General features: G+C 43.5%; 1 protein-coding gene across 1 annotated transcript in view; it reads right to left on the reverse strand.

The window, feature by feature from the left end:
- LOC109776100 (uncharacterized) overlaps positions 1–11,699 on the reverse strand; it is a 109,777-nt gene that overhangs the window by 81,365 nt on the left and 16,713 nt on the right. The gene's annotated exons all lie outside the window — the stretch shown is intronic.

Below are 11,699 nucleotides of genomic sequence, written 5' to 3' on the forward strand. Positions count from 1 at the left end.
AAATTGTGACGATAATTGTCGACCTCCTCCAGTCTATGATGATACCGGGTTTTGTCACAATTATCGTCATAGAAGTGTCATATGTATGACAGAAAATAAATTCGTTCGGCCCAAAATGTCACGGATGTGTCTTTTTTTTGTAGTGTTAAGCACCCATGGATGAACCCTAGGAATTTGTCCTAAAAACTACTTAAGCATCTACAACTACTGTCCTAATTAACATCTAGTTTACAATTATATTTAATTAACTATATTGGGTGCACAACAACTATATAACTACTTAAGCATCTACAAGTAATAGCTAATTTGATGAACCCTAAAATTTGATGAACCCTAGGAACCCTAACTAGGCAGAGGTAGGGGAGGAGGAGGAGGAGGAGGAGGTGTAGGCGTGCTCACCTCGGGCGCCGACGGAGTTAGGGAGCAGGAGGAGGCAGAGCGGCCGGGGGAGGGGCACGCGGCGTTGAGGTCGGGGTCGGGGCTCCGGCACGTGGCGGAGGGCGGCGATGTAGAGCGACGACGGCGGCGGCCACCGAGGGCAGCAGAGGGCGTGCGGAGGGCAACGGGAGAGCGTGCGGCGGCCGACGGCGGCGACAGCAGATCGAGGGGGGATTTGGGGGAAGTGGCCGGGGGGAAGAAAAACTGCGCGGGGGGTTAAGTCAAAAATAGCTGTAGCGCTGGCCCAGAAAAGCGCTATAGCGGGAGCTCTCAAAACGCGCTACTGCTACATTAGCTATAGCTAACTTAGCTATACCGCTGGCTAACAAAACGCGCTACTGCTACATTAGGTATAGCGCTTGTCCTGAAAGCATGCTACTGCTACGCCTTTCTCCTTTATTTTTCTTTTTCTTTTATTTTCCTTCACATTTTCTTTGTTCCTTTCCCATTTTTCCATTTCTTTCATTTTCATTTACTTTTCTATATGTTTTTCAATTTATTTTATTTTCATTAGCAGTAGCGCTTTCCTCATAAAACACGCTGCTACAACCATCTTAGTAGTAGCGCGCTTTGCACAAGCTCGCTACTACTATTCCTAGCCTGCCGAGAACAATGTGGGTATTGTAGTAGTAGCGCTTCTTTCTGCAGACGCGCTACTGCTATAACCTTAGCTGCAACGCATTTATTTGCCAGGCGCTAGTGGTAAATAGCAGTAGCGCTTCTTTTTGATCGGCGCTACTAGTAAGTTTCTGTGTATAAGGTTTCCCCTAGTAGCGAGCCATAGTCCACATTTACTACTTCTAAACAACAACATACATCACAAAAGGTCAGCTAAGCATGCTTCTCATGTCATGTTCATCTGGATCTTGCTCTTGCTCTACATCTTCTTCACTCTGCCAAGATGTCCTAGATCCCCTTCAACTTCTGCCTGTTCTTCTCATCTGACCTTAGCAAATCAGCAATGTGAAGCTTCAGTTCAGCCCTGCCTCTAGCGAGCTTCTCATGTCCCTTCTTCAAGTCACCCATGTGAAGCTTCAACTTTGAGTTCTCCTGTGTGAGCTTTTCCACAGACTTGTTGAGTTCATCAACCTGCAACTGCAAGTTCCTACTAGCTTCACTGAGCTGCTCCTTCTCTTTCAAATGGTTGAGCTTCAGGTTCTGGATGACAGTGCCTTGAGCTTGTGTCAGATTCATCAAGACTTTATACTTCTCATGCAGCTTGTAGATCTATGCATCTTTCTTATCCATGTCTACGTTCATATCAGACACAACTGACTTGGTAACCTCAGCACCCTTCATCTTAGCATTCAAATAGATGAAATCCATCATCCTATCCTCTTGGGCACCGAATAGTTCATGCACATCTTCAACCAATTTGTCATAGTTGCCCTCTAGTTTGTTTTTCTCCTCTGTAAAATGGTGAATAGTGAGTGAATTCTCATGGTTATCCTTCCTCCTACCACTCCTGTTGGCTGGGTACATCTCCCATAGCTTCCACAAAGCATTATGCTGTGTGGGAGGCCACTCTGGGTCAACCCATCGAACAAAACCACAGTTATCAGCTTCCTGCAATGTAAACATCACATTTATTGTAAAAAACCCTTCAAATAGCTGAACCCCAGCATGTGCAATGTAAACAACAAGTTTGATGTAAGCAACACTAGTATTGTAAACAACTGAACTATGAGCATCCCACAGAATGAATTATCTGATCTATGAGCATCCCACAGTTAAATATAACTGTACTTTGAGCAACTAACAATTAACAAGTAACCCAAAGTGAGCTGCCCAACTAACTATGAAAGTGATTTCAAACTCAAACAGGACAGCTATAAGGGACCCACTGTGTAAGATAAATCTACTTTGGCCAACTAACAATTAAAAAACAACTCAAACTTGAAGCATCTGAGACAATCAGTGAGATGCCCAATTAAAGAATGAGCATCTACACTGCAAACTAAGCTGTTGACATGCTATAAAATAAACATCTACTTCCCAAATTAAATATACATGGAAAGCATCAGCAACTGGCTAAACAAGTACACAATCAGATGTTGCCTACTTAAACAATCACACAATCTGCAACAGCACATGGGTAAACTAAGAAATGACCCTCAGATCGGCCAACATAAACTATGGACTGGGCCATGTGCTTACTATCATTCTTAATACAAAAAATAGAGCTATTGTGTAGCATCTGACCTTATTAGCACACACTAAGAACCTCCTGCCCGTGTCAAATCCTTCAAAGGCCACACACCTCTCAGCTGCCAGACCATGGTGCTCGCAAGGAACTAGCAGTGTTGGCTCAACGCCCATGTAGTCCTGGTCGTCAACCTAAAGGAGCAAAACCAAGAATCCCCCATATCAAATTAGCAATCCCCCAAGAACACAAACCCTAAACCTAACCCTAGTTTTGCAACTCACCTGGTACTGCATGCCGTCGTCCGAGGAGCTGATGTACAGGAGGCTGGAGTATTTGTTGCTGCTCTCGTCCTCATACACCATGGCGCGACGGACGGTGGCGGCGGTGGGGGCGGTCCACGGAGAATCGGAGGGGGAGGGAAAGAGCTCGACGAGAAGGAGGACAAACTGGAGTGGTTGGGGGTCCGGCTCGGTTCGACCGAGCCCGCTAAGACCGACCGCGCCGGCCTCGTCCTAGTCAGCGCACCGGCACACGCCGATTCGCCAGCGTGTTGCCTGATAGGTGGGGCCACGCAGTCAGATACATGGTCAATACGGCGTTATACGGTTGTCAGTCTTTTTGTAACGATTAGGCCAAATAGTGGTACTGAATTGTGTCATGCACGAACTGTGGTATCGACTCGTTGCATGGTGCTGAAATGTGGTATCTCCTTGCAATTAACTCTGTCTGGTGAGGTAGGCGGTGGCAGGCGGAGGTCGCGGTGGTGGTGAACAACAAATGGATCGGGCTGACGGCGAGGGAATGCTTGGCGGATGAGGTGGTTTGAGCTCCACCGCCACCAGACCGCCTCCATTTTTCATGCGCTCCTCAGTGACCACGAGCAGCTACTCGCCTGCGCCGATGCGGCTGGCATCAAGGCATCGATGCGTGGTCCTCGCGCGCCATAGCGAGTACCAGTACACCACACCAGGCCCCTTGCCGGCGTCGGCTCCCTCCTGGCCTCCCCTATAGGTAGTATTCCACCTCCCATTTCAAATTGACATGTGTCTAAGGTAGAGGAACAACATATTTTCAGAGTGCTTCCATATTCATGTGATTGCCATTACAAACAGATATTTGGAAAGTGCTTGTGCAGCTAACATAGCAAATTATCAACAAATTTTTTAGATCAACACAATGTAGGTACCATCTCTTTTGTATAGTAAATAGTTGCCATGGCAATTTTGCAACGTATTTTTGCTATGAATTTCCTAGACCATGGCAGATTGTTGTTCAGTTTTTTTGTATGTTCTCTATGTTTGCCATATTTTTTCATGACAAATGATTTGTAATACATAACATTTTTCCTAGATTTTTAATCATGAATACACATCGTTTGACTTGATACCATAAGGAATTCACTATGAATTGAAGATTGTTTGCCATGTCAAATTATAATCAGTTGACATGGGAATTTCATCACCTTTTTGTATAGGTACCATTGCGAATCGGTCTCATGTCGAGCAGCAGGTCAAGGCGTCCCCCTCTCTTCTCTTTTTTTGGGACTAATTTTGTTCGATTTTTCATTCTTGGAGTTGGTGAAGCTCCATCTGTTGCTGCTGCAGAGAGAACATCTCACATCTGTTTGCTTTCTGAAGTGGTCAAGTTGGTGATGCTACTGCACTTTCTGTTGTCTCTGAGATGAAGGAGTATCATTTTTGCTGAGATGAAGCTAAAGTACAATCTGCATTCTAGAACCCCAACATAGGTGAAGGTGGTTCCATTTTTGGTCATATGTCCAGACCCTCAGTTTTGTTTCGCCGAGTTCGAGTTTTATGCATTTATTATCTATGCAAGCATGCTACATTCATTTTGGATTCAACCTCATGTGTCAAGCATGCATGAACTCTAGATTCAGCCTTACTCTTTCTAGGTTGTCCACATGGCAAGAAAAATTCGAAATACAAGATCTTTTGCCATGGCAAATTTACTGCACAGGCTATGGCTAATGTACTGTACAAGCCATGGCAACTTTATGTTACATACCATGTAATGTCAAATTTAATCGCTATGGATCTGATGCTTTTTTAATCGCTATGCATCAAATGATATGGTTTTGATTAACGGTTTTGTTTCATTTTCGGTTCATTCTTTTGTCAAATTACAATGTAATGCCCCAGCGAGATGCACAAACGATGATTTGCTATGACTAGTTGCCATGTCAACATTTTGAAGAAGTTGCCATGGCAAATGTCTATAGTAGTTGCCATGGGCATAATTTGCTATGAGTAGTTGCCATGGTAACACTTCTAGAGTAGTTGCCATGGCAATATTCTATAGTAGTTACATATATGCCATGCTTGGTCTGCATGCTTGTCTCTTTTATTTTAGGGACATTACAAATTTGACATATATGACATGACTCTTCGTAGGAATACAACAATTTTGGTAGATTTGCCATGTGTATAGTACTAATTATTCAATTTTTTGCCATGAAAACAATAACATTTTTTTGTATGAAACTATGATGTTTTTGCCATGGCAACTTAACATGTATTTGGCATGGTAAATTTTTGGGACCATCATCATATGCAAAGAAATTTTTTGCTCTTCACTAAAACATGGCAAATTATAAAACATGACAAATATTGGAAGTTTCTAAAACATGGCAAACTTGCCATCCTTCGGAAAAAAATTGCCACAATCTTCTTACATGGACCATGGTAAACTTTTTCTTATGGACCATGGTAAGTCTATTTTCAAGCACCATGGCTAAAGTTTCCATGCTAGCTACAACGTAGTTCAAGCCCCCATGGCAACTTAACTACAACATAGGTCACAAAATTACAATGTGTTTTTGCCATGGCAAATTTGACCTTTTAGCTGCCATGGCCAATTTACCTATATTGACATGGAAAATTTACCTATAATACCCTTGCACATCCTTTATGTCTTTTTTGCCAGACAAATTTTACTTTTAAATTTGCTATGGAAAATTTGAAATTTTTTTGCCATGCCAAAACTACCTACATTGCCATGTTTTTTTTAACCTTTTACATACATGTCAATATAATCTCAAAGACATGCCATGGAAATTTATTTTAAAACCCCATGCCAATTTCAGTTTGAAGCTCATGGCAAATTAGCTTTACATCCATGGCATTTTTTAAGAAGTGACATGGAAAATTTTGGCGAGACCACATGGCAAATTTCTTGGTATTGAACACGGTAAATTTTCGTTTCAACCATGGCATATTTCCTGCTTTTGATCACGACAAATATATTTGATTTTGAGAATGTAAAAAAATCATTTTATTGATCATGGCAATTTTATTTGTATTGGCATTGCCATTTTTTTACTTATTACTATCATGGCAAACTCTTCTTTTTTGCGTTGGCAATCGTGTGTTTCATGTGTGTCTCACATCTTATATAATCACAATTATTCAAGGAAATTGCCATGACATTTGATAAAAATCTTGGCTCAAAGGCCAAGGTTAGTTCCTATAGTGTTTGCCATGGAAAATTTACCTTCAAGTTTGCCCTGGCAAATTTAATTGCCATCGCAAATTAAAATTTTCTAATTGCCATGGCAAATGTAACTTAATACACATAACATTTTTACTTTCGCTCATGGCAAATTCACTTTTTGTTTGCCATGGCAATTTTTAGTAAATAACTTATGCATTCTTCTTTTACCAAATAGTTGCCACGGTCGAAAATGTTTTGTGTAGTTGCCTTGGTAAATTCTACAATATTCTCCACAACAGTTTTTACTTTCAAATACATGGCTACTTTTGTACCATGGCAAATTTACTTTTTTTCCTTGGCAAATGTTTTGCTCCACATTTTTTCATGGCAAAAAATGTCTTATTCTTTGCCATGCCAATTTTTACTTTCAATGACAGTAGCATATTTTTACTTATGTTGCCATTGCAAACGTTACTATATTCTCAACGGCAAATGTATTTTCACATACATAGCAAATTCATTTCTTAAAGTTTCCCATGGCAAATTCATCCTTTGATTATCATGACAAATGTACTATGAATCTGCCATGGTTAATTTTTACTACGAATCTGCCATGGGCATTTTTAGTTTTCTTATGTTGTGTTTCTTCTGCTTTTTAAAGATGATGACATTTTTTCCTAGCATAACACAACTGGGCTTTATTTGTGAAAGCAAAATAAAATCTGGGCTGGCCTGTGGGGGGAGATGGATAGTGCGCTCAGGTCATGGGGGTCTCCTGCCACATGTGTGGGTAGTTTTAATGTGCGCCCATACAGTGTCGTGTGAGCTGTCTCCTGGGTACGACCACACGACTCGTGTGGTCGGGTGTCTATTGTGCCACACGTGTGGCAGTTATCGGCCTGGCACAAAAACTTTTTCTTCTTTTGCATAAAAATGTGTCGTCTCCAACAGTTGCCCTGTAGGCATCCGCACTTTCCATCCCAGATAACATACATATTGCATACAAATAATACCAAACGCAACTTAAATATGTCAAAACAAACACAACAATAATTTTATCAATCCATACCATCAAATTATTACATAGGTCATCAAATCCACAACATCAAATAAACACAAATTATTCATGAAACTCAAAAACAAAGTTTTTTAAGAACACAAATACAACAAACATAGAGATACAAATAGGACTGTTATTTCCCATGTTATGTCCATCATTCCTCCATGAGATATTTTTGAAGATCGTCATGTGTATCTGCATCTCTAATGTAATGGTACACATCAAGAAAGCATTTGATTTGGTCTTGCCTTCTAACCGGCCGCACAGTGTAATCCAAATTTTGACCACGGGAATAAGAGTGTGCGGCAAGATTTGGATTACACCTTGTATGACCTCTCGAAAGACTTGATCATTCGAAAGTACCTCACTGGATAGCGAGGATTCGGCCCAAAAATAGTTGCACATCAATCGGTCATGCTCCTCTTTCCATTCTCCATAAAAACTCACGGACAAAAATGGAACCGCCATGCTTCGGGCTCTTGTTCTTGTGCATTGTCAAGATCAACGCAATATCTTCCTCCTCCGTGTCATACTCCTCATCCAACGAGGAACCATCACAAAAATTGGAGTCACATGAACTCTTCTATACTAGAAACTCTCTATCAAGCTCAATCTTCGGTGCATATGCAAAGAAAAGAACACCATTTTTTTAACCTTGTAGGAATTTCGTCGAACACCTTGTGTGTTACGTCGAGCAAACCGGCTGACAGCTAGATGGTAGCTGGGCAGAGGTGATTGACGGTAGGAATGGCCTCCTTGAGACACGGGAGAGTTGATGTGGCTGGAGGGAAGGTGATGCCGCGTCGTGGACCGCTGGTTCAAACTTAGTGGGAACGGCTCCATCAGGATGATCGAGCGGCTAGCAGCGGTGCACCGACGGCCGCTAGTCAACCTCCATATGGCGCGGCGGTGTTGCGACAGCCATACAGGTAGCGGTTGACTGAAAACGGTCGGAATCTATGAGGCGGTGCATTACAAATCGACGCGACGGAGGGGGCTCCTGCGGCCGTCCGAGGCGACGGGGCAAAGGGGTGGGGTCGGGGTGAGCGGCGGTGCGGCGACGACTGCATTTGGGGCTGCAAATCGGGCGCTGTCGTTCGCCGGTGGGAGGCCCGGTTGGGAGCGAGAATGAAACCTACCGATAGGTGGGTCGCGCGCAACTCGGTTTCAATTTATGGTAGTGGCCCAACTATTTTTTATTTGCAACACTTGGTGCCATCTTTTTGGACTGCCCACAAAAATTTTGTCCAGTTTTTTTTTATGATATGGCAATTGTTAGAGGTTGTTTTTTTGCCCCCAACAGCCCAAAAAACTGCCAATGCCATATTTTAGGGCTACTATTAGAGATGCTCTTAGCTAGAAATTGTGTTCCTAAACGCTAATAGCTGGCCGTCGTCAGTAAATTGAGGGATTCCAATGAACTATTCGATAGCTGGGGGGAGGATCGATCGAGCGAAGCGAACCAATAGCCTTGCAGACCCCAAAGGCCCAAATCATCATTCCTTTTAAAAATTGCTATTGGATAAGAAATATAAAATAAAACCAGGCTCTGAAAAAATAAATCGGCCAATGAAAATTATTTCTATACAAATAACATATCACACAAAAAAGTTTTCCCCGAGATTTAAAAAAACAAAAGATCCATAAAAAATTTCATGTCAAATTACAAAAAATATATTAGAAAAATGACACTACTTTGACGGCAAAAAAATATAAATAATAAAATTTCCATGGCCGTTATTGATGAAACCACCCATGGTCTAAATAATGAAATTGCCATGTTGCTTATGATAAAAGTGCCATGGTCTAAAAAATAAAATCGCAATGGCCTAACTTATAAAAAAATGCCATGCTACTTACTCCCTCCGTCCCATAATATAAGAACCTTCAATTTTTTTCTTATATTATGGGACGGAGGAAGTATGATAAACTACCATGGCCTAATTAAAACTAGCATGCTCTACAAAAACATATAAAATGCCATGTCGGAAGTAATTAAAATACCATGGCACATACAGCGAAACTACCAGGGCCAAATTAATGAAAATGTCATGGAGTAAAAATAATAAAATTTTGCCATGGGCTAAATTATAAAATGGCTAGGCTACCTAAAATAAAACCAATGTGTTCTAATTAATAAAGGTGCCATGCTACCCGCAAAATAAAACTATGAGGGCCTAATCTATAGAAAAAATAGGTTCTCATGACGTACAAATTGTACCCTCATCCTGTTCTAATTGAATGATTTTTTTTTCTTTCTGTGTTTTTCATTCGCGATCATATGGAAAAACTGTTTATTATTATCACCCTCGACTACTTGCCGCACTTTAGCTCTAGGTGTTCATTTCATCTCTTCTTCTTTGACGAGGTTTCATAATTTCTCCTCGGCATCTGTTTTAGTAGTCGGATCACTCGTGTCTAGTAAGCTGGATTCAGTCTTTAAATCTAAATCATTGATAAGTTAGAGAAGCCTTTCGTTTTTCACTTTATATAAGCTTCATTCATGAATTGAGAAAGGAAAATGGGGAACAAGCACGCATAGCGGCCCAATGGGACCAGAGCACACACCTCCTAGGCCACCGATCTCCGGAGACCTGTGCACTTCCTAACCCCAATTGCCACTACATTTTCATCTACTCGGCAATCAGGTAATGAATGGCATAAAGAGGAGAACCGGCGGTCACCATGGCATCATCGTCTAAGGCCAACTTCAACGCGCGACCCCAAACAAACGTCCGTTTCATCCGTCTTTTGTCCGTTTGGAGGTGGCAATGGGGCCGTGTAAGCCCGGATTCGTGGATGCGGCGGCCGTGCGCCCAACGATGGGCCGCATTTCGGCCGCATCTTGTTCGCATACAATTTTTTTCGCAAACACATATCTTTTATTTTCATCATTGATTTTTGATACATGAAAGTACATCATAAAATTTTGACTAGAATAGCAAGACCAAAGAACACAACAACCACAAGAAGATATTTTAGAAGATAACCAACTTCCATAACTGCTCTCATAAGTTGGATTAGTGCCTTCTCGGTGCATTCATTGTTGTCTGCGAAGGCTCGATCTTGCGTGCTTCTTTCGTTTTCGAGTCTAAAGAAGTAGACGTTGCTTCCTCGCATTTAGTCTCATCTCTAACCTCTATTCTAGCAACAAGTGCACTAGTCTCATCTCTAGCATCTATTCTAACTAAAAGTGCACGAACATCTACTAAATTGCGCTCTATCAATGTATCGATATATTCTTCTTTCCAATACCAATTTTAAGTTAGTACAACTAGTCAAATCCGAGAGCACAACCGAAGCTAAAATAGCACATACCCGATCGTATGAGCACTTGATGAACACCCATCCGGAATGTTTCGGCGTTGTAGACACGCGGTGGACCTTCCTTGGGCAGTGGTCGCACTTAATGGGTGCAACGGTGCGCCGACGAGTCTTTGGGGCAGCACCGAGCCCGACCTCCGGCCGTTCGTGTATCTGCCGGCGAACCGCCGACAGTGTAGATCCGAGTGGCTAGAGGAGGAGTCAGTACCTGCATGCGGCCTTGCAGCCTTGCCGGGGGCTTCTGGCCCGGGGCCCGACCAGTCCATGGCACGACGCGGCCTCCCGCAGCCGGGCGGAGCTCAAGTCCGGCCGGATCCGCTCCAAATCCGACCGCCGGGAGCGCAAATCAGGTGGTCGTGACTGGGTAGCTCGGGCGGTCGAGGGAATGGTGGCTATGACAAGGGTTGGGGCCAGTGCGCAGCCGAGCTGCACAGCAGCAATGGAGGCGGCGGCGAGGGAGGAGAGTGGCGAGGGTGCGGCTGGAGGGGGGTGGGGTGGGGGTAGAAATAGGGCGGTTTGTCTCCCCGACGCGCGGGCCAGGGGAGGACATGGGCAGGCGCCGTTCGACCATAAACTTGGCCCAAACTTGGGTCGGGAATGGGTCGAAAGCGGGCAGAAAACGAATGACGGTCCGTTTGACGCCGCGCGTTGGGAGGCCTGCTTTATCCGTTTACCCCCAAACGGATACGGGCGGACAGGATGGGGTCGCGCGTTGGAGTTGGCCTAAAAAACACTTGCTATGACATCGCAGTTTCAAACTTGTTCTTTTATTTAAAGGTAGAAATACAAATTACATAGTCTCGCTAAACATGCTCTAGGTCTTTTTGTTGGACGTCATCTTTGGCTCCTGCGACCTCCGGACCTACATTATTGTATCCATATGAACACTAATCCTCGATCAATAAAGTTGGCATGTTTGAGTATTAAGAAAGACCTACTCGGCGGAGCTCGATCGGCTTCATCCCGTTCGGTCGTCGGCGACGGCATCAGGCAATGTAGGAGAAGGAGTACGACCACAAACACGACACGCGATTCGAGATGCGCCACCATTTACTCCCACGCGATGCACAGAGAGAGAGCAGTAGCAGGGCGAGGACAACCAGTGCAATGTCTAGCCGGTCGAGAGCCTCATCAAATAATCCATCCAAACCCCAGCAAGCCAGCCAGGTCACGGCCACGTGTTGGAGGCCCCCTCTCGGCCTTTCTCTTCTTTTCCAGCCCCAAATTGTCCCTTTCCAACCTCACACGCCTCCCAGATTCGCGAGCGCCGGGTGCGCCTAG

Source organism: Aegilops tauschii, chromosome 5, assembly GCF_002575655.3.
Source record: "Aegilops tauschii subsp. strangulata cultivar AL8/78 chromosome 5, Aet v6.0, whole genome shotgun sequence".
Lineage (NCBI taxonomy): Eukaryota > Viridiplantae > Streptophyta > Magnoliopsida > Poales > Poaceae > Aegilops > Aegilops tauschii.